We start from the raw sequence: 23443 nt of genomic DNA, 5'->3' as shown, positions 1-23443 counted from the left end.
CGGGCTTTTGAGCTTTTCTCCTTATCATCAGATCTCATGGGCAACGTCGGGTCACCCAGAAGTCACATTACTGGTTAATCTAGGATTGGTCTGCTAGCTCAGGATTTCTGAGTTCAGGCTAGGATGAGAATTTGTTATTTCTGGCAGCCTATACATTGTTGGAAAAACGAATGATTTTCACTGAGACTCTGTTCTTTCTATATTTCAAATTGTTCGAATGGTCTCTTTCTGTGAGTGGATTCGGGTAAGAATTAGCCCCATGAGGTGCTTATCAGAAAATGGCGATGCTGACAAGATCCAGAGAGTACAGCCTAGAGTGAAAATGGCATGTCCAGAAGGGTAGGGGACAACCCTGAAAGCACCCAGCTTTGAGATGTATCTCTGACACTTAACCACCCTGGGCCTTGATTTCCCAGCTTCAAAGTCAGGCAGTTAGACCAAAACTGAGTCATGAGGTCTCCTACATCTCTGCCCACATTTAAGATCCTATCATTCCGTGGGTCAGTTTAGAGATTAGGGGGTGTACCTTCCCAACCTCCTACCATGGACAGGAGAGGAAGTGCTCCACTGGAGGGTCCCAGATGGGCCTTTGGGAGGAGTAAGGATTCCACTCTGTGACATCACAATGTCCAGCCCAGGCTCAACCCTGGCTACTGAGAAGGAGAAGTTATCTGATATATTAAAGGTGAGACGCTACCTGATGGAGCTAGAAGGAATCAGCCAGCCATGACTCTGGTTCAGGTACGTTGACATTTGCTAAACTCAGAACAAATTTACTGTGTCTAAAGGAACAAGGGGCTTCCCTGATGGCTCAGACAGTAAAGAATCAGCCTGCAATGTAGTAGGCCTGGATTCAACCTCTGGGTTAGGAAGATCCCCTGGAGAAGGGAATGGCTATCCAGAGGACAGGACTACAAGATAGGTGTGTCTCCAGGCTTAGGAGTAACAGTGTAAGCACAGAGATGATGCACCAGTTGCTTTCGGGCAATGCAAAGGATCCAAATGAGCAGACCAAATGACAAAGGAGCTCCCAGCAGAAACACAGCTGTGGCATCTTCTCCAAACAGCCAGACTTCCTACTGTGAAGACAGACCACAAGAACATTTCCAAGACAGTTGGTGCCTAGTCCTCTCCCCATCCACTGAAGGGTGCAAAAGAGGTAAGGGAACCTCAACAGGTCAGTGTAAAATTACTTTCTAAAACAGTCTTCAATTAGTGCCTGGTGATGTCTATTCTTTTATCCAGGTATTCTTCTTTTAATAGCTTCTTCCCAGAATGATGTGAGTGAGTGCTAAGTTGCTTCAGTTATGTCCGACTCTGTGTGACCCTATGGACTGTAGCCTTCCAGGTTCCTCTGTCCTTGGGATTCTCCAGGAAAGAATACTGAAGTGGGTTACCGTTCCCTCCTCCAGGGGATTTTCCCAATCCAGGGATCGAACCTGAGTCTCTTATTTCTCCTGCATTGTCAGGCAGGTTCTTTACCATTAGTGCCACCTGCTGCTGCTGCTGCTGCTAAGTCGCTTCAGTCGTGTCCGACTCTGTGCGACCCCATAGAAGGCAGCCCGCCAGGCTCCACTATCCCTGGGATTCTCCAGGCAAGAACACCGGAGTGGGTTGCCATTTCCTTCTCCAATGCACGAAAGAGAAAGGTGAAAGTGAAGTCGCTCAGTCGTGTCCGACTCTTAGTGACCCCATGGACTGCAGCCCACCAGGCTCCTCCGTCCATGGGATTTTCCAAGCAAGAGTACTGGAGTGGGGTGCCATTGCCTCCTCCGTTAGTGCCACCTGGGAAGCCTCAAATGAGTAAGCTACTCTTTGTGACCCCATGGACTATAGCCCACCAGGCTCCTCTGTCCATGGAATTCTATGGGGAAGAATAAACTAAATGAAAACCAAGTTAACTGAAAGAAGTATTTTAATAGAAGGTTGTATAAAAAAGATGCAAACAAAATAAAAGGGAGGGAAAAAATATTATGGATTAGCAACCAATATTGATTCTCAGGTCTGCTTTTGAAGTTTCAAGGCTTAAAAGGCAGAAGGTCACCCCTAGAAACAGTGAAAGAGAAGGGCCTTCTGGTTGAGAAGAAAGTAAAACAGTTCAGTTGAGGCTGTCTACCACTCCTCCTCCTAAAGAACTCCCACTAGTGAAATCATCGCTGGGGAGGCAGACAGTTCTGTTTTCTTTACCTTGCCTTGGGGTTTTGGCTTCTAACTTATTTGTTTCTTCCTGGAGTCTCGAGGCCCTGGGAGGCTCTGAGTGACGGCAAATAGCTGCTCTGTTTACCAGGAGGGCGGAGGGTGGGGTGGGTGCCAGTCTCTGACTCATCCACACTGGCTGCCCTCGGCACACCACGACCCCAGAGCCAAGGGCAGGACTGCTCGGGCAGGCACACTGAGATTCGCCTGCGAGATCCAGGTTTATTGCCATGTTCCTTTCCCAAGTGGAAGCAGCAGTCCAGTGTTCTGACAGGTAGATTAGTTGCCTGCCAGGGACCCCAAGAGGAACAGACAAGGCGGGGAGACCCAGTCTCTACCCACAGCACACAATTTTAACACTCTGACCTCCAACACCCTGGGAATAAATATATCTCAGCTGCAAAGCTAATATTCACTTGCTCTATAAAAGCAGTAATAATCCAAAGCACGTAAATAAATCCAGAGGCTCAGTCAAAAACAAAATGTGTTTGCACATTGACTCTAGCACATATTCAACTTCCATCTAGAGAAGCCGCTATGATTTTCACAATTAGATTATGACCCCACCTCAAGTCCTTGGAAAGTAAAAGCTCATTGGTCCAGTGTTTAGACTTTATTCATTTTATAGTCATTGAAAACTACATTTGTGCTGTGCTAAGTTGCTTCAGTCATGTCCCACTCTTTGTGACCCTATGGACCATAGCCCACCAGGCTTCTGTTCTTGGGATTCTCCAGGCGAGAATACTAGACTGAGTTTCCATGCCCTCCTCCAGGGTATCTTCCCAATGCAGGTTTCGAACCTGCAAGTCTTACGTCTCTTGAATTGGCAGTTCTTTACCACTGGTGCCATCTGGGAAGCCCTGAAAACTATGTTTAAGTTTAACCTAAAATAACATCCACAAAACACAGAATATTCTAACTTGTCTACATTTACATTTATTGACTGTAATGTTCTCTGACCCTTGTGTTAGTCACACACCACAGACTTTTAGAGTTGTGGGGGGCAGCGGGGGGCGGGGGTAACTAAAAGATCATCCATTCCAACGTCCTAATTTCCAGAAAAGGAAACCAGCAGAGAGAGGTTAAATATCTTGACTTAGGCCATTGAGCTTGTTAGTGCTATCTTGAGACTAAGGCTTAAATCTTCTCACTCTCAGCCTGGTGGCCTCTTCAGTACTCCCTGCCCCAATTCATCCTGAAGGAATTTACTGGCTCATACTTGGACTATTTTAATTTCTAAGTCAGAATATTCTAAGATAAGGAAATCTCCTTTTATTTCCTTAGTGTAGTTATTGGTAAACTCTGGTACTCTAGGTAGGTGACACTCTTCACCAGAGTTCTCCCAGCCTTCAGCTCCAAACAAAACAAGCTTTGACCAAGGTCAACAGAAAGCACCTGAGACCTCATTCAAAAGGCTGAGAATACAATGAAAATGAATCCAGGGAAACAGATTGCCTACTCTGCCTTCTGACCTGATTCAGTTCATCTTAGTTCATTTCAGTTGCTCAGTCATGTCCAACACTGTGACCCCATGCACCGCAGCACACCAGGCTTCCCAGTCCATCACCAACTCCTGGAGCCTGCTCAAACACATGTCCATCAAGACGGTGATGCCACCTAGCCATCTCATCCTCTGTTTTCCCCTTCTCCTCCTGTCTTCAATCTTTCCCAGCATCAGGCCTGATTAGAAGTAGTCTATTAAAAAAAAAAAAAAGGAATTTATACAGTTAATGAGCATTTTGCTTTATAATAAATATACAAACTTTCTGTGGCCTTTTCCAGTTTAGGTAGATCACTTTTCTTATGTGTAGTAGTAATAGTTGTTCAGTCATGTCTGCCAGGCTCCTCTGTTACTGGAATCCTCCTGGCAAGAATACCAGAATTGGTTGCTATTTACTATTCCCTTCTCTAGGGGATCTTCCTGACCCAGGGATTGAACCTGTGTCTCCTGTGTTGCAGGCAGATTCTTCACTGTCTGAGCCACCAGGGAAGACTTTGCTTATGTGTGTGCATGTGTATACTCTGTGGTATGTATGTGTGTACTCTGGAAATGCATATGTGAGTAAACTTAATCTGGCAGGCATGGAGCTTTACACCATCCATGGTAACTGACCTATCTTTATTACCTAGTTTGTCTCCTAAATGAGCCTTTCCTGACTTAAACCATGAATTAACATCTTGTTTAGAGTTACTGATAATTCAGGAGCAATCTTAGCATGTCCAGAGTCCATTTTATGTACAGTTGTCTATGTCTTGCAGCGCTAATTAATCTGTAAGTTTGAGTCCAGGCACACCCCGATACAGATACTCAGAGTTTTCTCCAACGGAATTCATTGCAAGTATATTAACATCAGCCTAAAGTCCCCAAATCTGAAAGAAAATGAAATGAAGAATTGTTCAATATAAGCACAGACCTCATTTGTATAGCCACCAGCTCCAAAGATCTGATTAATATTTTCTAGGTCACTAGCTTGTTTTTTAACTCACTGAAATGCATTTATCCTATAAGGATCTTCCATAGTTTTCTGGTTTTTCAGACAGATTGTCTTTAATAAAGGAGAATTATGAAATGATTACCAACAGGAAAGAAGATTCCATCATGGTATAGGGTTGAAACAAAGCTGTGGCAATATCTTTCAGCTTCCATATTCATTTCAAAAGTTGTGTAATAGATTGAGTAATTTTATACATCTTATCGCATAAAATGGCAGGAGAAAGCTTGACTATGAAAAATGGAGAGATAAGAGGAGCTTTCGTTTCAGATTCTCCATTGTGGGTTCTGAACTTTCAAATGCCTCCAGTAAGCTGAAACACAGGTATGCCAACTGTACTTTTGAAAAGCTTTCCACCTGAGAAATGCATCCTGACAAGTGTTATTAACAGCTGTGGGAGAGAAAAAAGAGAAAGGAAATCTGCCTCACCAGAGATCCTGAGACATTTGACTCTCTCCCTCTCTCTGTACCCCCCTCCTCTCCTCCCTGTCTCAATGCCACCACCTGGGGAGCCTTGGCAAACAGCCACACCTGGATGGTTGACACATACCAGACACCTCCCTTTAACTTAGCCCAGCCCCCATACCCACTCTCCCAAGAATTGTGCAACAAGCCCTTTGTAACCCAAGGTTTGTGAAGTCTGGAAAGGAATGTGACCCGGAGCCAACAGGCGCTGCTGCCACCAGGGCCAAGAAGGAACTCTCCTGCTGTTTACCTTGCCCTTGGGGGAATCACAGAAGGTGCAAGATGTGCTCTAAAAGGAAGGGGAATGGAGCCCTTGGCAGGAGTGAGAAGCAGACACCCTAGGGCCTTCTGCCCTCTTCTCTGCCAACCTCCAGAGGCGAGCTTTGGGCTGCTCTCAGGAGAAGACTCTGAATCAGTTTTGAGTCATTCCACTTCATCCGGTTGTGCCTCTGCTGAACGTTGTGAGTGGTAGGGCCCATTCCTCCAGTTCCCCAGTGTAGGATGAAGGGTGATTGTAATGCGTGTGTGTGTGTGTGTGTGTGTGTGTGTGTGTGAGTCACTCAATTGTGTCCAGCTCTTTGCAAACCCATGGACTGTAACCCACCAGGCTCCTGCCATGGGATTTCCCAGGCAAGAGTACTGGAGTGTATAGCCATTTCCTCCTCCAGGGGATCTTCCTAGTGCAGGGATCAAACCCACATCTCCTATGTCTCCTGCACTGCAGGAGGATTCTTTATCCGCTGAGCCATCAGGAAAGCCACACCATGTAGTATAGTTAACTATTTTATTATTTTACCAATACTGCTTATAAACAAAAGGTGGTCCAAGAAAAACAGACTTGTTAGCCAGTTGAGAAGACCACTTACTTGACAACTAGAATGTCAGTATTCTTCTGCTCCTTTCAAGCATGTTTAGAATGCAAAGCCATTTCTATCAGCAGAGGTGAAAGCTTTCCTTTCATGTTAGAATCAGTTCTTTGTATGCTAGGAACTGACACTATCTTACTCCTCTTACCAGCATATAATTTCTTGTATCCTGTCCTTCCAAGGTGGTTATTATCCTTTCTTCTTTCTACCCCAAATGAATTCAGTGTCAATCAAATCTGTAGTTTTTGACAAGGGACGATGTATCAGTATACCAGGCACAGTGGCAATAACAAAATACAATGTTTGCCATAAATTGGGTTCTTTTAACAATGAAGGATTTAGGTGAGGAGATGAGATATACACCTGTGAAGAGTTCAAAAGCAAAGAAAGAACTGCATAACCACGTGAGAAGTGTGCCCAGGACTTCAGAGTGCCCAGGACTTCAGTGTGCCCAGGACTTCAGAGTGCCCAGGACTTCAGAGTGCCCAGGGCAGACGCAAAGTTGTCTCCAGTGTTCAGGTTGCTCATTACAGCACAGTTAGGACTTGAGAGAACTTTGAAGAGAAACAGAACAGTGACTGATGCAAGCTTGGGGAGGAAGACAATTTTCTGGCACGAATTTTGGCCCCAGCACAGTGGGTCTTGTCCCGCTCAGCCCTCATCTCCACCCTCTCCCTGTGCTTTCACAACTCCTTCTTTGCATGTGATACAAACAGTTCACAAGGTTGCTTTGGGACAAGGAAACTGGAGTCATGGAAACATGACACTCCAGGAAGGATGAAACCCACCCTGACAGGTGCTCTCTGTGAAAGGGCCTACCTGCCGTAACCAGAGTTGTGTTGGACTTTAATTATGGACCTGGGCTTCCTGACTTTACACTCCAAGTCAACATGCTCTAAATCTGATTCATTATCTTCCTCCAAATCTGATCTCCTTTTGTGACTCCCATCTCAGCCCATGACCTCAGCACATTCCCAGCTATTCTAGCTAGAACCGTGAGTCCTCCCTGGCACTTGGCCACCAGGCCCAGGAGGTTATGGCTCCACATCTCTCTGGAATCCATCACTTCCTGCTGGTTCTGCTGGCTGCTGCCCTGGACCAGGCTGTTTCCCATCGTGTTTCCCAGGGTAAGTCATCTCCCCAGCTTCATTCCTCTGCACTCTGCCAGTCACATCTTTCTAAAACAAACACTAGAGTTTGTCACTTGCCAGTTTTAAAACAGTTCAGGTTTCCCACTGTTTAAAAAAATGAGGACTGAACTCATCTTGAGGTTCCCAAGTGGCCAAGTGGTAAAGAACACACTGACCAATGCAAGAGACGTAAAGGAGGCATGTCCAATCTCTGGTTTGGGAAGATCCCCTAGAGGAGGGCACGGCAACCCACTCCAGTGTTCTTGCCTGGAGAATCCCATGGACAGAGGTGCCTGGCGGGCTACAGTCCATGGGGTCACACAGAGTTGGACATGGCTAAAGTGACTTAGCATGCATATATAAACTCATCTTGGCTTTCAAGAGGTCCTTCACTTTCTGTAGCCTCCCTGGGCCACGCCTCTCCTCGGCCACCTGTTCACCTGGTCCTCCCCCGCCCTGTGCACTGGATGGATCCCTTTGCTTCCCTTCCTCCAGCTTGCCCAGAACTTTCCTGCCACTGTGTTCTTTCTTATGCAGGTCTCTTCTGACAGCTAAACTCCTGCATGAGTCCTCCTCAAAGGGGTGACCACTTTCTTCCCCCATTATTTATGATCTTCTCATGACATTTTTATTATGTATGACCCTTTATGCTGAAGGATTAACCTGGGTGTGGTTGGAACACCAGGGAGAAGGGAGAAGAATGTTTTAAGACAGGGATTAACATGTCAGTGATGATTCCCAGGTGGCGCTAGTGGTAAAGAATCTTGTCTGCCAATGAAGGAGATATGGGTTCAATCCTGGGTTGAGAAGATCCCTTGGAGGAGGGCATAGCAACCCACTCCAGCATTCTTGCCTGGAGAATCCCATGGACAGAGGAGCCTGGAGGGCTACAGTCCATGAGGTCACAGAGTTGGACATGACTGAGCAACTGAGCACACAGCATGTCAAAGACTCAGAGGAGACATTCTGTCTCTTCTGACCAGTTCACAGGAGTTGGTGGAAGTTGAGTCTGAGTCAAGGGGAAGGAGCTGGGAGGAGATGGCTCTGGATAAAGATGCAGAGGCTAGCCTTGCTAAGGAGCTGGGACTTTAGCTTGACATCAGTGGGCCACTCTAAAGGGTTATAAGCAGGGGAGGGACAGGATACTACTAGCATTCTAAAAGAATGTAGTGTTCAGAGAAAAGATGGGAACGAAGAGAGACTGGAGAAAGGCGTCTCAATTAGGATGCTGGCAGGATAAACCAAGGAGGTGATGAACTGGGTCTAGATTAGTGAGAGTGGCAAGAGAGGAAGACAGTGGGCTTCCAGGAGCTTTAGAAAGGAGGACTAATGAGGCCTTGTTGATCGACCACGCCTGGATTACTTGGAGGAGAAGTGAAGGGAGACAGCCAGAAAAGGCCCAGCAGACACTGTCCTAGCTGCGGTATCACTTCCTGATAATGCCTCACACCAGGGAGACTTCATATTATCCCAAAAGAAACAGGAGGCAAGGAGGACTTCTTGGCTTAGGTAACCCTACTTTTTTTTTTTTTTTAACTTAAACTTATTTTTAATTGGAGGATAATTTGTTTACAATATGGTGGTGGACTCTGACATACATCAATATGAATCAGCTCTAGGTATACATATGCCCCCTTCCTCTAGAACCTCCCTCCCACCTCCCACCCCATCCCACCTACGTTTCTGAAAGAGAAAACTGGAAGTGGCGTGGAGCATGGCCAGAAAGGAGAAGACTGGCCACAGACGAGACTAGACGGCAGAGCTATTGAGGTGGGGTGTTAAATGCTGACAGCGCACAGCTGCTCAAAGCAGGGGGCCCTTCTTGGTGCTGGTAATTCTTCCTTAAACATAGTTTAATGAAAAAAAAAATAGTGTTTTAATTGAAAAGTTATATGTGCATGTTGTAAAAAAAAAAAAAATTAAACAGTGGCTACGCTATGAAAAACAATTCCCACCCCCACCCCCCCAGGCCCCAGTCCTTTTCCTCCATGGAGATTTTGCAAGTTTTACATACTCTCCAGAAAGGTTTTGTGCATATACGAATGTGTCTGAGTATGTATTATGTGCATGCTGCATCTCTGTGTACGTATGTCTATACACAGATGCATAGATCTACTTTTAAAAATGAGATTACAGAAGCCTTGTGTGTGTTAACTGCTCTTTGAGACCCATGGACTGTAGCCCTCCAGGCTTCCCTGTCCATGGAATTCTCCAGGCAAGATTATTGGAGTGGGTTGCCATTCTCTTCTCCAGGGGATCTTTCTGACCCAGGGATTGAACTCTGTACTGCAGGTCTCCTGTACTGCAGACAGATTCTTTAGCATCTGAGCCACCAGAGAAGCCCAAACATAGGCCTTCCTTTTTTTAAAAAAACGGGAAACTGTGTTTTGTTATACCATTTTTATGTCAGCTTCATTCTCTTCAATGTCTACTATGGCTATGCTCCTATGGTGACCTCACAAACCCCCTGTTGATTAACATCGAAGTCAAACTTGGTTTTGAAGTGTCCTTTTCCTTGTACCCCATCCTCAGCTCCTCACGCGGTGGCTGCTTTAAACTCTTCCTGGCTCCACTCTGGGGGCACTCCCTCCTTCCACGTACCTCTTTTCAAACCAAAGTAAGAGAACTCCCTCTGCAGCCACACGAATTTAGCACAAGCTAAATTTTCTTCCATCATGGAGTCAACTGGCCAACCTGGCTTATCAGATCATATTTCTTGGGCAAAAAGATTAGTCTTTTCTCTAAATCTATGAAATGTGCTTCGAACTGTACTTATACAGGTGCCACAAGGCGGGTTATCTCTAAACTCTAAAATGTCAGAGTCCCACTGCCAATCAAAGTTAAGCTCAGAGTAGCAGATACTTTTCTTCTCAGAGATGATGCTTTCAATAAGGCTGGCCAAGGACTCTCCAGGCACTTAGCTTTTAGAGGACACTGTAGTTGATACAGGCTCTGGATCTCTTTCATTTGTTTGCTAGAGTCCCCAGGGCTCATAGGTATTCAATGAATCTTGGTGAATAGACATCTATGCCTATAAGTATTATTCCTGATGGTCTTCCTGTTATTTTGCTTTTCAAAGACTTGGTGGGCATTTTATCCTCTATTGCCCTTCATAGTGTAAACAGTAACCAGACCCTTTTTCCTCCCCAACTTGGATTTCAGGGTGTGTGTGCTAAGTTGCTTCAGTTATGTTCAATTCTTTGCAACCCCACGGACTGTAGCCCACCAGGTTCCTCTGTCCATGGGATCTCCAGGCAAGAATGCTGGAGTGCGTTGCTATGCCCTCCTCCAAGGGATCTTCTCAACCCAGGGATTGAACCCATATCTCCTTCATTGGCAGGCGGATTCTTTACCACTAGCGCCATATGAGAAGCCCTTCATCCTGTTCTACCCATCCCCAAAATCTGCCCATAAAGCCAGGATAAAATGCACATGAATCAAAAATTCTACAGGGGTGCCACCTGCTGATTCACCCATGGGACAGGCCTGGGCTTTCCCTTTGTTGGGTCTGCTCCTCAGCTTACAAGTTGCTGCTCCTTACTTTCTACCTCCACCAGCACTGTCAGGAAACACTGTACTGGGAGCCCCTAAACCAACCTTATATAAAGGGGACTCCTCTGTCCCCTCTCAGGGCTGCTTCCTGCGAGTCCCCTTCGTTGGGACAACATAGGCAGTCCTAACAGTACAGCTGAGTTGGGTAGGTCACAGCAAACCTCGGTTCCTAGAGAGGAGGAATCAGAGGTTCCTCTTATATCTTACCCAAGTTTACAGTCACGGGCTGAGTCATCTGTCCCCCAGGCCAGTGTTCCCCAGAGATATCAGTTCTGAGGGTGTGGGGGCAGGGTTGCGGGGCAAGTGAAGAACAGTTTATCTCCAAGGCAGCAGCTGAGGGGCAGAAAGACATGCAGGCTCCGACAGACAACAAGGGAGGTCAGCACCCCTCTTGCGTGTCTGCCTGCATGTACACTGATGTATGATAACTGGACCATAAAGAAGGCTGAGTGCCAAAGAATTGATGCTTTCAAACTGTGGTGTTGGAGAGGACTCCTGAGAGTCCCTTGGACTGCAAGGAGATCAAACCAGTCAGTCCTAAAGGAAATCAACCCTGAATATTCATTGGAAGGACTGATGCTGAAGCTCCAAAACTTTGGCCACCTGATTCGAAGAGCAGACCCACTGGAAAAGACCCTGATGCTGGGAAGGATTGAAGGCAGGAGGAGAAGCGGGAGACAGAGGATGAGATGATTGGATGGCACCTTCGACTGAATGGACATGAGTTTGAGCAAGCTCTGGGATTTTTGTGATGGACAGGGAAGCCTGGTGTGCTGCAGTTCATGGGATCGCAAAGAACTGGACATGACTGAGTGACTGAACAACAACAACAGCACAAACAAAGCAAGTATTGCTAGAGATGCTGGGATGGGATGGACCTTTCTTATGAACAGAAGCAGATTCCCTTTAGTCTTCATGTTTTACTGGAAGGGCCTGGAAAGGGCTAAGATTCCCATCTGTCTGGAATTGAAGTGAATGACTCACTATGGACCCCATTCCCAACGGAAGTGGCTTTGGCTTATATCATGTATTCACAGAAACTCAGCTTGACTGTTAGTTTGCAGGGATCCACCCAGAGGATTCTCCATGGCAGGCCAAACAGGCATGCATTTGGGCTGCATGGGATGACATTTCTAGATTAGATCCCTGGTCTGGCTCCCTTTGTTTTGTTGTTGGTCTTGTTTCCAGAGCCTGCAAACCTGATGACAAGAGCCGAGGGCAGCTGTGCTTGTGTCAGGCAAGGCTCTGAGGACATTGTCAGATATTTACACAGAGAAACAGTCCTTGGTGGGAACAACACAGAAAAAAAAGTAAAATAACATCGCTTATTGTTTTCAAGATCATTCTACTTTAAAATTTTTTAAACCTAAAAGGGGGGCTGCCCTGGTGACGCAGACAGTAAAGAATCTGCCTGAAATGCAGGAGGTGCAGGTTTGATCCCTGGGTGGGGAAGATCTCCTGGAGAAGGGAATGGCTACCACTCCAGTTTTCTTGCCTGGAGAATCCCACGGACAGAGAAGCCTGATGGGCTACAGTCCATGGGGTCACAAAGAGTCGGATATGACTGAAATGACTTAGCACACACTCTCGCATGCACAAGCAACTAACACACATACACAAACATAAAGGATAAATGGACTTCAAGTGCTTTGAGAGCAATAGAGCCATTGTTGTGAAGGCAGCACACCCTAGAGGTGGATAAAGAATCTGGAAGGTATGCAGAGACATGGTTGCTCGTCCTGGCTGCTAAGGACTCACTCATGCCCTTGGACAAATATCCACTTCACTGCCTGACTTGGGGTTCTTGGACCTGGGAGACCTGTGCACCAACCGAGGCTTTGCTAGTACTTTGTCCGGTGTTAACATGAAACTCCTCTGAGCCTCAGAGGAGTCTCTTGGCTTATGAAATGGGAATAAGAACCCTTTCCCTGCCTGCCTGACCCAGCTTCTGTGGAGGTCAAATGAACATATGTGAAAATACATTTAACCATCGAGTACTCTATGTTTTTTTCCCGAGTGGCACATAATGTCTTTTGACGGAAGTGAAGAAAGAGTTTGGGATGAGAGTGATGGAGAATGGTGAAAGGATTAGGGTTCCCCTAGGACACAAAGGCAAACTCTGGGAGATAGTGAGGGAGAGGGAGGCCTGGCGTGCTGCCTTCCATGGGGTCTCAAAGAGTCGGCCAGGACTCGGCCACAAGACACACAGAGGGTATGAGGCAGGGTTGCAGCTGCTAACAGAGACCATGGGTCTGTGGTTCTGGCATCTGCCTCAGCCATGGATCCACAACTGGATGTTGGCTGGGGTGGTGAAAGGAATTGGGAGCATGGACAAGAGAATATTATAGTTACAGTATATAGGCTGAACAGGGAGAGGGCGGAAGAAAGGAACAACTGACAGATTTGGGGAGCTAGGGGGGTACTAGTGAGATGGTAGTACCAAGAGCACAGGGAGGTTAGCTGGTGAGGTAGGCAGTAGTGGGTGAGGCTGGAGTTCAAGGTTTGTGACCTGGAGAACATCCAGGTATCTGAACAAGGAGTCACAAGGGAGGGTGTGCTGGCTGGGAGGCCTACATGGGAGCTGAAGGCCCCGCGGTCAAAGGTCAGTGACAGGACTTGGGGTGGAGAGAGTGAGAGCCGAGTGCCAAGATCCCGAGGAGCGTGGGTGAGTTGATAGGCCTGGGGACGGCCATGGGGCAAACGGGACCCACTCGTGGATGGTAAGGACATCAGAGGTGGTGGGCAGAGTGTCTGGGAGGTTGGAAGGAGAATGCTGCTGCTGCTGCTTCAGGGTTAGGGAGGCCCAGAAAATAGAATGGCCCCAAGGCGTGCTCAGATTTAAAAGTTGATATGCAGTATATAGAATTGGTCACTTTATGTACAGATAATCAAAAGTTGTAGGGGCACCCTGGCCTCAACAGGTAAACCTATACGTGTGTGTGGTCAGTCATGTCAAACTCTTTGCAACCCTTTGGACTGTAGCCCTCCAGGCTCCTCTGCCCATGGAATTTTCCCGGCAAGAATACTGGAGTGGGTTGCCATGCCCTCCTCCAGAGATCAAACCTGCATTTCCTGTACTGGCAGGAAGACACTTCACCACTGTGCCACAAGAGAAACCCATGTAAACATATAGAACAAACTGTTTTGGACAACTCCTTTTAGCCATTGACATTTTAAAATATTGTAGGCTCAACAGCACGTGGGAGTTGGTTTGCACCAGTGGATGAGGGATGCACATTGTTAAATTTTCTGGAATTTTGGCAAGCTTGGTGTTATGTTGGTAGCTTGAAGCAGGCCTGTGAGGGAATAGTTATGCCAAGAAAATTTGCAAACACTTGACCACTAGAGCTTTTTCTCCCCTGGAAATCTGGTTGTTGAATATTTTCTAGCACACCACTGAAGAGGCCTAATGAGAACCTCCAGTCTGCCCAGCCTTACAGTCCTGTTGTGGGTTTAACTGTGTTACTAAAGGAGAAACGTCGTAATCCCAGTGTGTATGGATATGACCTTCCTGAAAGTACGGTTCTGCCCATGGAATTAAGATGTCAGTTACGATGAGGACACCCTGGAGTAGGAGCTTTGTTTAGTCGCTCAGTCATATGACTCTTTGGTGACCCCATGGACCGTAGCCCCCTCAGGCTCCTCTGTCCATGGACTTCCCAGGCAAGGATATTGGAATGGGCAGGGTAGGTCCTTAATCCCACATGACTGTAGTCTGTAAGAGGAGCCGCAGAGACAGACACACACAGAGAGGAGCACCATGTGAAGACGGAGCGGGAAGGACACTGTGGCTATGGAGGCAGAGACTGAGGCACGCCAAGGATGGCCCAACGCCAGAAGCCAGGAGAGTGCCGCGAGCTTTGTTCCCTCAGAGCCGCCGGAACGAGCCAACCTGGTCCACAACACCTCGATTGCAGACTTCAGCCTCCCAGGACTGTGAGATGATACACTTCCATTGTTCTAAGGCATCCACTTTGTACTAGCTTGTTCAGCATGGCCAGAAACTGACACACCTGCCATGCCATCCCGTCTGGGCACCAGACTGGTGGGAGTTCCCCAGTGAGAACTGTGGAGGGAAGGTCCTTGTTCCTGTGCTCTGGCTCCCAGGGAACCCCCCCTCTCCCCTCCCCAGCTTGCCTGTCCTGCACTGTCATCTGCTCCTCCTTGTCAGCTGCCTCGGATTGTGGAGTGTGCTTTTTTAAAAAAATTATTTATTTTAACTGGAGGATAATTGCTTTACATTATTGTGATGGTTTTTTGCCGTACGTCAGTATGAATTGGCCATAAGTACACGTGTCCCCCTCATCCTGAACCCCCCTCCCACCTCCCTCCATATCCTATCCCTCCAGATTGTCACACAGCACCTGCTTTGGGTGCCCTGCTTTATACATCAAACTCACACTGGTCATCTATTTTACATATGGTAATGTATATGTTTCAATACTATTCTTGCAAACCATCTCACCCTCTCCTCCTTCCATTGAATCCAAAAGTCTGTTTTTTATGTCTGTGGCTTCTTTGCTGCCCTGTATGTAGGATCATCAGTATCATATTTCCAGATTCCATATATACATGTTAATATATGACATTTGTCTTTCTCTTTCTGACTTACTTCACTCTGTATAATAGGCTCTAGGTTCATCCACCTCATTAGAACTGACTCAAATGCATTCCTTTCTATGGCTGAGTAACATTCCATTGTGTATATGTACAATATTCATCTGCCGATGGACATCTAGGTTGCTTCCATGTCCTAGCTATTATTGTAAATAGTGCTGCAGTGAACAATGGGGTACAGGTGTCTTTTTCAAGCAAGATGAAAAGACAGCCCTCAGAATGGGAGAAAATAATAGCAAACAAAAACAACTGACAAATAATTAATTTCCAAAACACAAGCAGCTCATGCAGCTCAATACCAGAAAAATTAACAACCCAATCAAAAAGTGGGCAGAAGATCTAAACAGATATTTCTCCAAAGAAAACATACAGGTGCATAATAAACACATACTGCTCAACACCACTTATTATTAGAGAAATGCAAATCAAAACCACAGTGAAGTATCAACTCACACTAGTCAGAATGGCCACTATGAAAAAGTCTACAGACAATAAATGCTGGAGAGGGTGTGCAGAAAAGGGAACCTTCTTACACTATTGGTGAGAGTGCAAATGGATACACCCACTATGGAGAACAGTATGGAGAGTCCTTAAAAAACTAGGAATAAAACTAGCATATGACCCAGCAATCCCACTACGGGGCATATACCCTGGAGTGTGCTTTTAAGTGTAGATGAGTTGTCTCCTCTTCTAACTGGTAACGTGAAGCTGTAAATTCAAGGTAGCTGAGGGTGAGGCCAGTGCAGCCATTTCAGACTGCAGTGTGCTCCTGCCTTTAAAAAACTTACCCCACCTTGCTGGTTGAGGAACATCTAAGATCTGGGGTTTCGGGACCTCTGTAATGTGCCAGAGAAAGAGTGAGTGAGCGAGCAAGCGAGCGAGAGCAGGAATGGCTCCTGGCCTCTGCCTCCCCCAGCAGCAGCCAGCAGGCACTGATGTGCTGGTTATAGATTTGCTGCCTGGAGCTCTTGGGTCTTCTGCTCTGGCCCAGTCAATGGGTGTGAGACCTCTGAATTGCAGCAACTGCCCCTAAGTTTCCCCCTTCAGACAAATTCCAGAACAGATTTTTATAAGGTTATGTTTTAAACCCCCCAACTGCCTAGCTACTTGACACTATTGCAAAACTTCAGCTTCAGAAGAATGCACCAAAAGGGCGGTGTCCCCTCTAGCCATGTCTTGCCCCACCCTGATATTTCCATGAGTGTTTTTCTTGGTGATTCTCAGAATCTCAGGTAGCTGACGGAGCTGCGTCAGCGATGAGTTATCTGTCTGTGCGTGTGTTCAGTCATGTCCAACTCTTCGTGACCCCACTGTAGCATGCCAGACTCCTCTGTCCATAGAATTTTCCAGGCAAGAATTCTGGAGTGAATTGTCATTCCCAACTCCAGGGATCTCGCCCATCCAAGGATTGAACCCCGGTCTCCTGTGTCTCCTGCATTGGCAAGCAGATTCTTTACCATTGTGCTACCTGAGAAGTCCAGGGATATAAAACAGAATGGGTGATTTGGGGTGAGGACTGTTTAGCAGCTGCAATTCCTGTCTACAGTTCATTATATTTTGAACACCAGAGGGCGATACAGTCACAGGGAAGAGCTGCTCGGCTTCATTTTCCTAACGTGAAATCAAATGTTGAAAATTGTTCTTTTGACTGTTTCGCTCTGTCTCTAAGAAAGATACAGCAAAGGCTTTTGAGACCACTTTCTGGATGTCCAAGTCCTGACACCTGGCCCTGGGACACCCACCAGAGGGTGCTGGGCAGGGTCACAGCTTCCTTTGTGGGGAAGCCCTTGTCACTGACCCTCCCACCCCATGCTGAGATTATCTGTGCTCAGCTCTTTGGGAGGGTGTGGATTGTGTCCCAGGTAAGAGCTACTTCGAGTGGGGACCCAGCTTGTTACTTCCAGGGCTAGTCATTTAACTGGTTTCCTGAGTTCTATACTTAGTGTCTGGCCCTGATAGAATGGAGAAGCCCGAGAGAGAAGACCCCGCAAGGAGAGCTGAAGGACTGCAGGGGTCCTGTGGCTCCCCTGGAGGCTCAGACAGTAAAGAATCTGCCTGAAACGTGGGAGACCCCTGGGTTGGGAAGATCCCTTGGAGAAAGGGAATGGCTACCCATCCCAGTATTCTTGCCTGGGAAATCCCATGGACAGAGCAGCCTGGCAGTCTACACAGTCCACAGGGTCACACAGAGTTGGACATGACTGAGTGACTAACGCCCTCACTAGTTTCACTTTATTGGTTGTTGCCCTGACAGCTGGTGGGGCTTTGGTGGTGGCCAGCTGACCAGTCTCTGTGTGTGTGGCTCTGGATCAGCTCTCACCAATGGTCTCTGGCTGCGAGGACATTCTGACAGAATGTTCATGGCTTCTGGAGCACTCTGGACAGTGGTGCAGGACTCATGGAAGAGTCTGGGAGAAGCAGGAGTAGAGCAGTTGGGAATGCCCAGGGGAGGCTTGACAGGGGTGGTGAGGGCCCTGGAAGGGGTGACAGGGCTCAGCTTTGGATCTTTGAGCCTTTGAGGAGAGCCCAAGCTGCACAAGTGCCCACCTAGGTAGACAGGAGGGAGACAGCATCAGAGCCTATCTAATCCTGCAGGCTTAGAAGTCATAGATGTGTGTGTGTGTGCCCCTGACTACATAACTCACTCAGAAAGGAGACTGTCTACTGGTGGTCCAGTGGCTAAGACTCTGAGCTTGCAATGCAGGGGATCGGGGTTTGATCCCTGGTTAGGGAACTAGATCCCACATGCCTCAACTACGAGTTTGTGTGCCGCAACTAAGACCCATTGAAGTCAAATAAATATAAAAAGAAGAAAAAGAAAGGGACCTGTCTACTTGCACCTACCGGGAGAGGCATCTCAGCTCTAGCTATTCAGTCTGTGCACCTTCCAAAGGCATTCAGCAGACAGCAAAACTGTGCTTAGCAATGACATGTTGTCAGTTGTAAAGTACCACTTACTCCATAAGACGGAAGAAGGTCGTGCAGACCAAAAAGCTGTGCCAATGAATTGATTACAAGTTAGTGGGCTCTAGCTGTTCATCTGAAAGACAAACCTTTAGAAAACTGAGGGGGAAATGTGTATTTACAATGCTGCTGCTGCTCCAAAGTCATTTCAGTCGTGTCGGACTCTGTGTGACCCCATGGACCGTGGCCCGCCAGGCTTCTCTGTCCATGGGATTCTCCAGGCAAGAATACTGGAGTAGGTTGCCATGCCCTCCTCCAGGGGATTTTCCTGACCCAGGGATTGAACCTGTGTCTCTTATGTCTCCTGCATTGGCATTCTTTACCATTGGTGCCACCTGGGAAGCCCTGTACCTACAACAGAGGGCACAAAGTCATTGCCATTATCCCAACGATGAGTAAGTTGAAATGTTCCCCTGGAAAATCTGCTGTGGACACTAGAAACTGGTGCAAGTTCAGACGACTGCCCTGCTGCCAGGCCTGGGGTTTTCGCAGGAGCTGCTTGACCACGTGCACTAATTAGAGAGGATTCTCGGCTATTTATGATTCTGTTTTTCAATTGAGCCTTTTAAATTAACAAGGATATATAAGGACAGATTTGGAAGTAGAGTACTTAGGTGGGGCCCTAGTTCCAGCTTCCTGCCCCTCAGGATTGATGTTCATCCTTGGGGAAAGTGACATGACCACAAGTAGTCAGTCAGCTCTTCCTTAAAACAGACACTGAGTGTCAGATAATGTATCTGACATGTGAAAAACCTTAAGAAATTACCAAGTATGATATAAGGCAGTTATTAATCTCTAGAAGGAATGCTTTAGTATTTCTTTCTCTTTCAAATACATGTCTGTCACCCATGCTGGGTGAGGCTTCATTTGAAAGTGGACCTTATGGCGCTAGTGGTAAGGAATCCACCTGCCAACGCAGGAGATGCAAGAGACGAGGAGTGGATCCCTGAGATGGAATGATCCCTGGAGGAGGAAATGGCAATTCACTCCAGTATTCTTACCTGGAGAAGCCCATGGACAGAGAAGCCTGGCGGGCTACAGTCCATGGGGCTGCAAAGGGTTGGACACGACTGAGCAATTAGTGGGTTTATTAGAGTTAAAGATACATATCTATAGGCCAGTGCTATTAAACTACTACTTAAATGCAAAAAAAAAAAAAAAAAGAAAGAAATGACTACTATTCTGGTAGCTGTGTACTCTGTTGGTTTTGTAGTCTGTTTGGCCACATTTATATGACAATGTGCAGAATAATCACTATACTGGAAACCATATTGAAGGAAATTTTGCCTTGAGTAAAGGTTTTTATCTTCGTTTTTGTCCTCTATCTCTTTTAGCTAATTAACAAAAGAGACATCTTGAGCTAATGTGAATGGGGAACAACTACAGGCAACATCAAGGATCAACGTTCTGCTTAGAGACATTCTGTCAAATAAACACTTCTGTTGGACTTGACGTCTCCTTGGTTTATCACAGCAAGTGCTTACTGTAAGTAAGCGACAAGGTGCTTAAATTTCACATCTGTGAAATCCATGTTATGTTTCCTAGCAGGGGACAAGACATGATCAATATTTTTTCAGTAATACAGGTCTCAGATTCAGAGCTTTATTTAACCAAACAGATACTGTCCTTGACATTGAACTACATATTGAACCTCACTAAGGAACGGGCTTATTGATACTTCCTTGTTTAAAGCCATTACTCCAATTTTTTTTTTTCATGGACTTTAAAACATACACCATCTGGCTCATTCACAGATTGATAAGCAAGGGAATATATTAATAGGCCATGAACTCCTGAAGCAAAGCTCTCTGGTGAGTTAGAGCCTGGGGTGTGACATCAAAGCCCGGGTCCACAGCTTACTAGCTAGTGAATTTGGGCAGTTCATCAGCCTCTCCAATCTTATATTGCTCCTCTGTAAAATAAGGATAGGAGTATACCCTCCTCATACTTTTGTAGGGTTCCAACAAAAAATCTAATTAACATGTAAGTTAACAGCATCACCAGGACCATCATTACCACAACCCCCAGAACAATGTCTTGCACTATATGCATCGCATAGCTCATTCTGCTTACTGATGAATTAGAGATTTGGGGTGAAATCTACCAGGATTACACATGCAAATTAATAAAGCACTTAATTTTAGGGGGCAGAGAGAGAGCAATGATTGTCTTAACAATTGCTCAAACCCCAACCCTAGAAAATAATCATTAGATTTGTGTTTATGAAAGTGTCATTCTTGGCACATCTATACTAGACATTTGATAAAAGGTCTAAGAGATAAAAAGTTCATATTTTATGACTGTTTGCAGAGAAGAAAAGTGGCTTAAAGTGACTTGCCCAGAGTCTACAGGAATGTTTTTGGATACTTTTTCTTGATTTAAACTATGAGAAGCCAAATTTTATTTCCTGTTGAATCACACAGATGCCATTATTTCACCTAAGTGTTTTCTTAGGAAACCCAGGCCAAGGAAAATTCCTCCAGACAGCTGCTTGGTCAACAAGTGCTTCTCATGTTACTTCACTAAAGTTGTCAGGCCAGTGAATCTGGGGACCAGTCAGCACTGGCTCTTAAGGCAGGCAGCTCTACAGAACCATCTGGAGCCCTTAAAAGTGCCTGAGCTGGGTCCACTGTGCAAGATTTTGTGTTGGGTTAAATCCAAGAGATTTTTGCTTTGGGACACCATGGGTGGCACCTAGACATCAGAATGCTTAAAACCTTTACCAATGATTCTAGAAAGAGTTCCTCTCTAGTTCTTCCCTCTTTGGGTCTTCTATGGTTCTTTTTAAAACTGAAGTACAGTTGATTTACAACATTATATTAATTTAGATGATTAAGTATTTTTATAGACTATATTCCATTTAAATGTTATTACAAACAACATATATATTTCCCTGTACTGTACAATATATCCTTGTTGCTTATTTATTTTCTACATAGTAGTATGCATGTCTGAATCCCATACCCCATCTTGCCCCTCCCCTTCTCCCCCCCACCTGGCAACCACTAGTTTGTCCTCTCTATCTGTGAGTCTATCCCTCTATTGTTATATTCATTTGTTTCATTTTTTAGATTCCACATACAAATGATCACACAGAGTAATTGTCTTTATCTGGCTTATTTCACTAAGCATAACACTCTCTAGGTTTGCCCACATTGTTGCAAATGGCAGAATTTTATTCTTTTTACAGCTGAGTAATATTCCATTGTGTGTGTGTGTGTGTGTGTGTGTATACACACACTACATCTTTATCCATTTATCTGTTGATGGCCACATAGATTGCTTCCGTATCTTGGCTATTACAAATAATGCTACTATGAACACTGGGGAGAACGTATTTCTTGGAATTAGTGTTCTTGTTTTCTTTGCCTAGCAGTGGAATTGCTAGGTCATATGGTAGTTCTTCTCATACTGTTCATGGGGTTCTCAAAGCAAGAATACTGAAGCGGTGTGTCATTCCCTTCTTCGGTGGACCACGTTTCGTCAGAACTCTACACCATGGTCCATCTTTGGTGGCTGTACCTGGCATGGCTCATAGTTTCATTGTTAGACAAGGCTGTGGTCCTTCTTAGATATTAAGAAGCCTTAAGATATTAAGATACCTTCTTAGATATCTATATTCTTAGATATTAAGCCTTAGAATAGCCAAGGCTGTGGCTCTTCTTATATATTAAGAAGAGATGGCAAGAATACACAGAAGAACTATACAAAAAAGACCTTCATGACCCACATAACCACGATGATGTGATCACTCACCTAGAGCCAGTCATCCTGGAATGTGAAGTCAAGTGGGCCTTAGGAAGCATCACTATGAACAAAGCTAGTGGAGGTGATGGAATTTCAGTTGAGCTATTCCAAATCCTAAAAGATGATGCTGTGAAAGTGCTGCACTCAATATGCCAGCAAATTTGGAAAACTCAGCAGTGGCCACAGGACTGGAAAAGGTCAGTTTTCATTCCAATCCCAAAGAAAGGCAATGCCAAAGAATGTTCAAACTACTGCACAATTGCACTCATCTCACACGCTAGCAAAGTGATGCTCAAAATTCTCCAAGCCAGGCTTCAACAGTATGTGAACTATAAACTCCAGATGTTCAAACCAGATTTAGAAAAGGCAGAGGAACCAGAGGTCAAATTGCCAACATCCACTGGATCATTGGAAAAAAGCAAGAAAGTTCCAGAAAAAACATCTACTTCTGCTTTATTGACTGTGCCAAAGCCTTTGACTGTGTGGATCACAACAAACTGTGAAAAATTCTTAAAGAGATGGGAATACCAGACCACCTGACCTGCCTCATGAGAAATCTGTATGCAGGTCAAGAAGCAACAGTTAGAACTGAACATGGAACAACAGACTGGTTCTAAATAGAGAAAGGAGTATGTCAAGGCTGTATATTGTCACCCTGCTTATTTAACTTATATGCAGAGTACATCATGAGAAACGCTGGGCTGGAAGAAGCACAAGCTGGAATCAAGATTGCCAGGAGAAATATCAATAACCTCAGATATGTAGATGACACCACCCTTATGGCAGAAAGTGAAGAGGAACTAAAGAACCTCTTGATGAAAATGAAAGAGGTGAGTGAAAAAGTTGGCTTAAAACTCAACATTCAAAAAACTAATATCATGGTATCTGGTCCCATCACTTCATGGCAAGTAGATGGAGAAACACTGGAAACAGTTGGAGACTTTATTTTCTTGGGGTCCAAAATCACTGCAGATGGTGACTGCAGCCATGAAATTAAAAGACACTTGCTCCTTGGAAGAAAATTTATGACCAACCTAAACAGCATATTAAAAAACAGACATTACTTTGCCAGCAAAGGTCCATCTAGTCAAAGCTTTGGTTTTTCCAGTAGTCATGTATGGATGTGAGAGTTGGACTATAAAGAAAGCTGAGTGCCCAAGAATTGATGCTTTTGAATTGCGGTGTTGGAGAAGATTCTTGAGAGTCCCTTGGACTGCAAGGAGATCCAACCAGTCCATTCTAAAGGAAATCAGTCCTGGGATTTCTTTGGAAGGAATGATGCTGAAGCTGAAACTCCAGTACTTTGCCATCTCATGCGAAGAGTTGACTCATTGGAAAAGACTCTGATGCTGGGAGGGATTGGGGGCAGGAGGAGAAGGGGACAACAGAGGATGAGATGGCTGGATGGCATCAC

The 23443-nt window shown here is 45.7% G+C and overlaps 1 protein-coding gene across 1 annotated transcript in view; it reads left to right on the top strand.

Moving 5' to 3' along the window:
• Nucleotides 1–687: 687 nt before the first annotated feature.
• Nucleotides 688–23443, top strand: part of DNAJC5B (DnaJ (Hsp40) homolog, subfamily C, member 5 beta) — a 93097-nt gene continuing 70341 nt past the window's right edge. The window contains exons 1-2 of the mRNA XM_010848477.1: nucleotides 688–741; nucleotides 19617–19767. The gene's annotated coding sequence lies outside the window, so the exon portion shown is untranslated. The remainder of the gene's footprint in view (nucleotides 742–19616; nucleotides 19768–23443) is intronic.

The sequence above is a fragment of the Bison bison genome, unplaced genomic scaffold (genome assembly GCF_000754665.1).
Source record: "Bison bison bison isolate TAMUID 2011002044 unplaced genomic scaffold, Bison_UMD1.0 scf7180017864267, whole genome shotgun sequence".
In the NCBI taxonomy this organism is placed as follows: Eukaryota; Metazoa; Chordata; class Mammalia; order Artiodactyla; family Bovidae; genus Bison; species Bison bison.
This window is presented reverse-complemented; position numbering and strand designations above follow the sequence as displayed.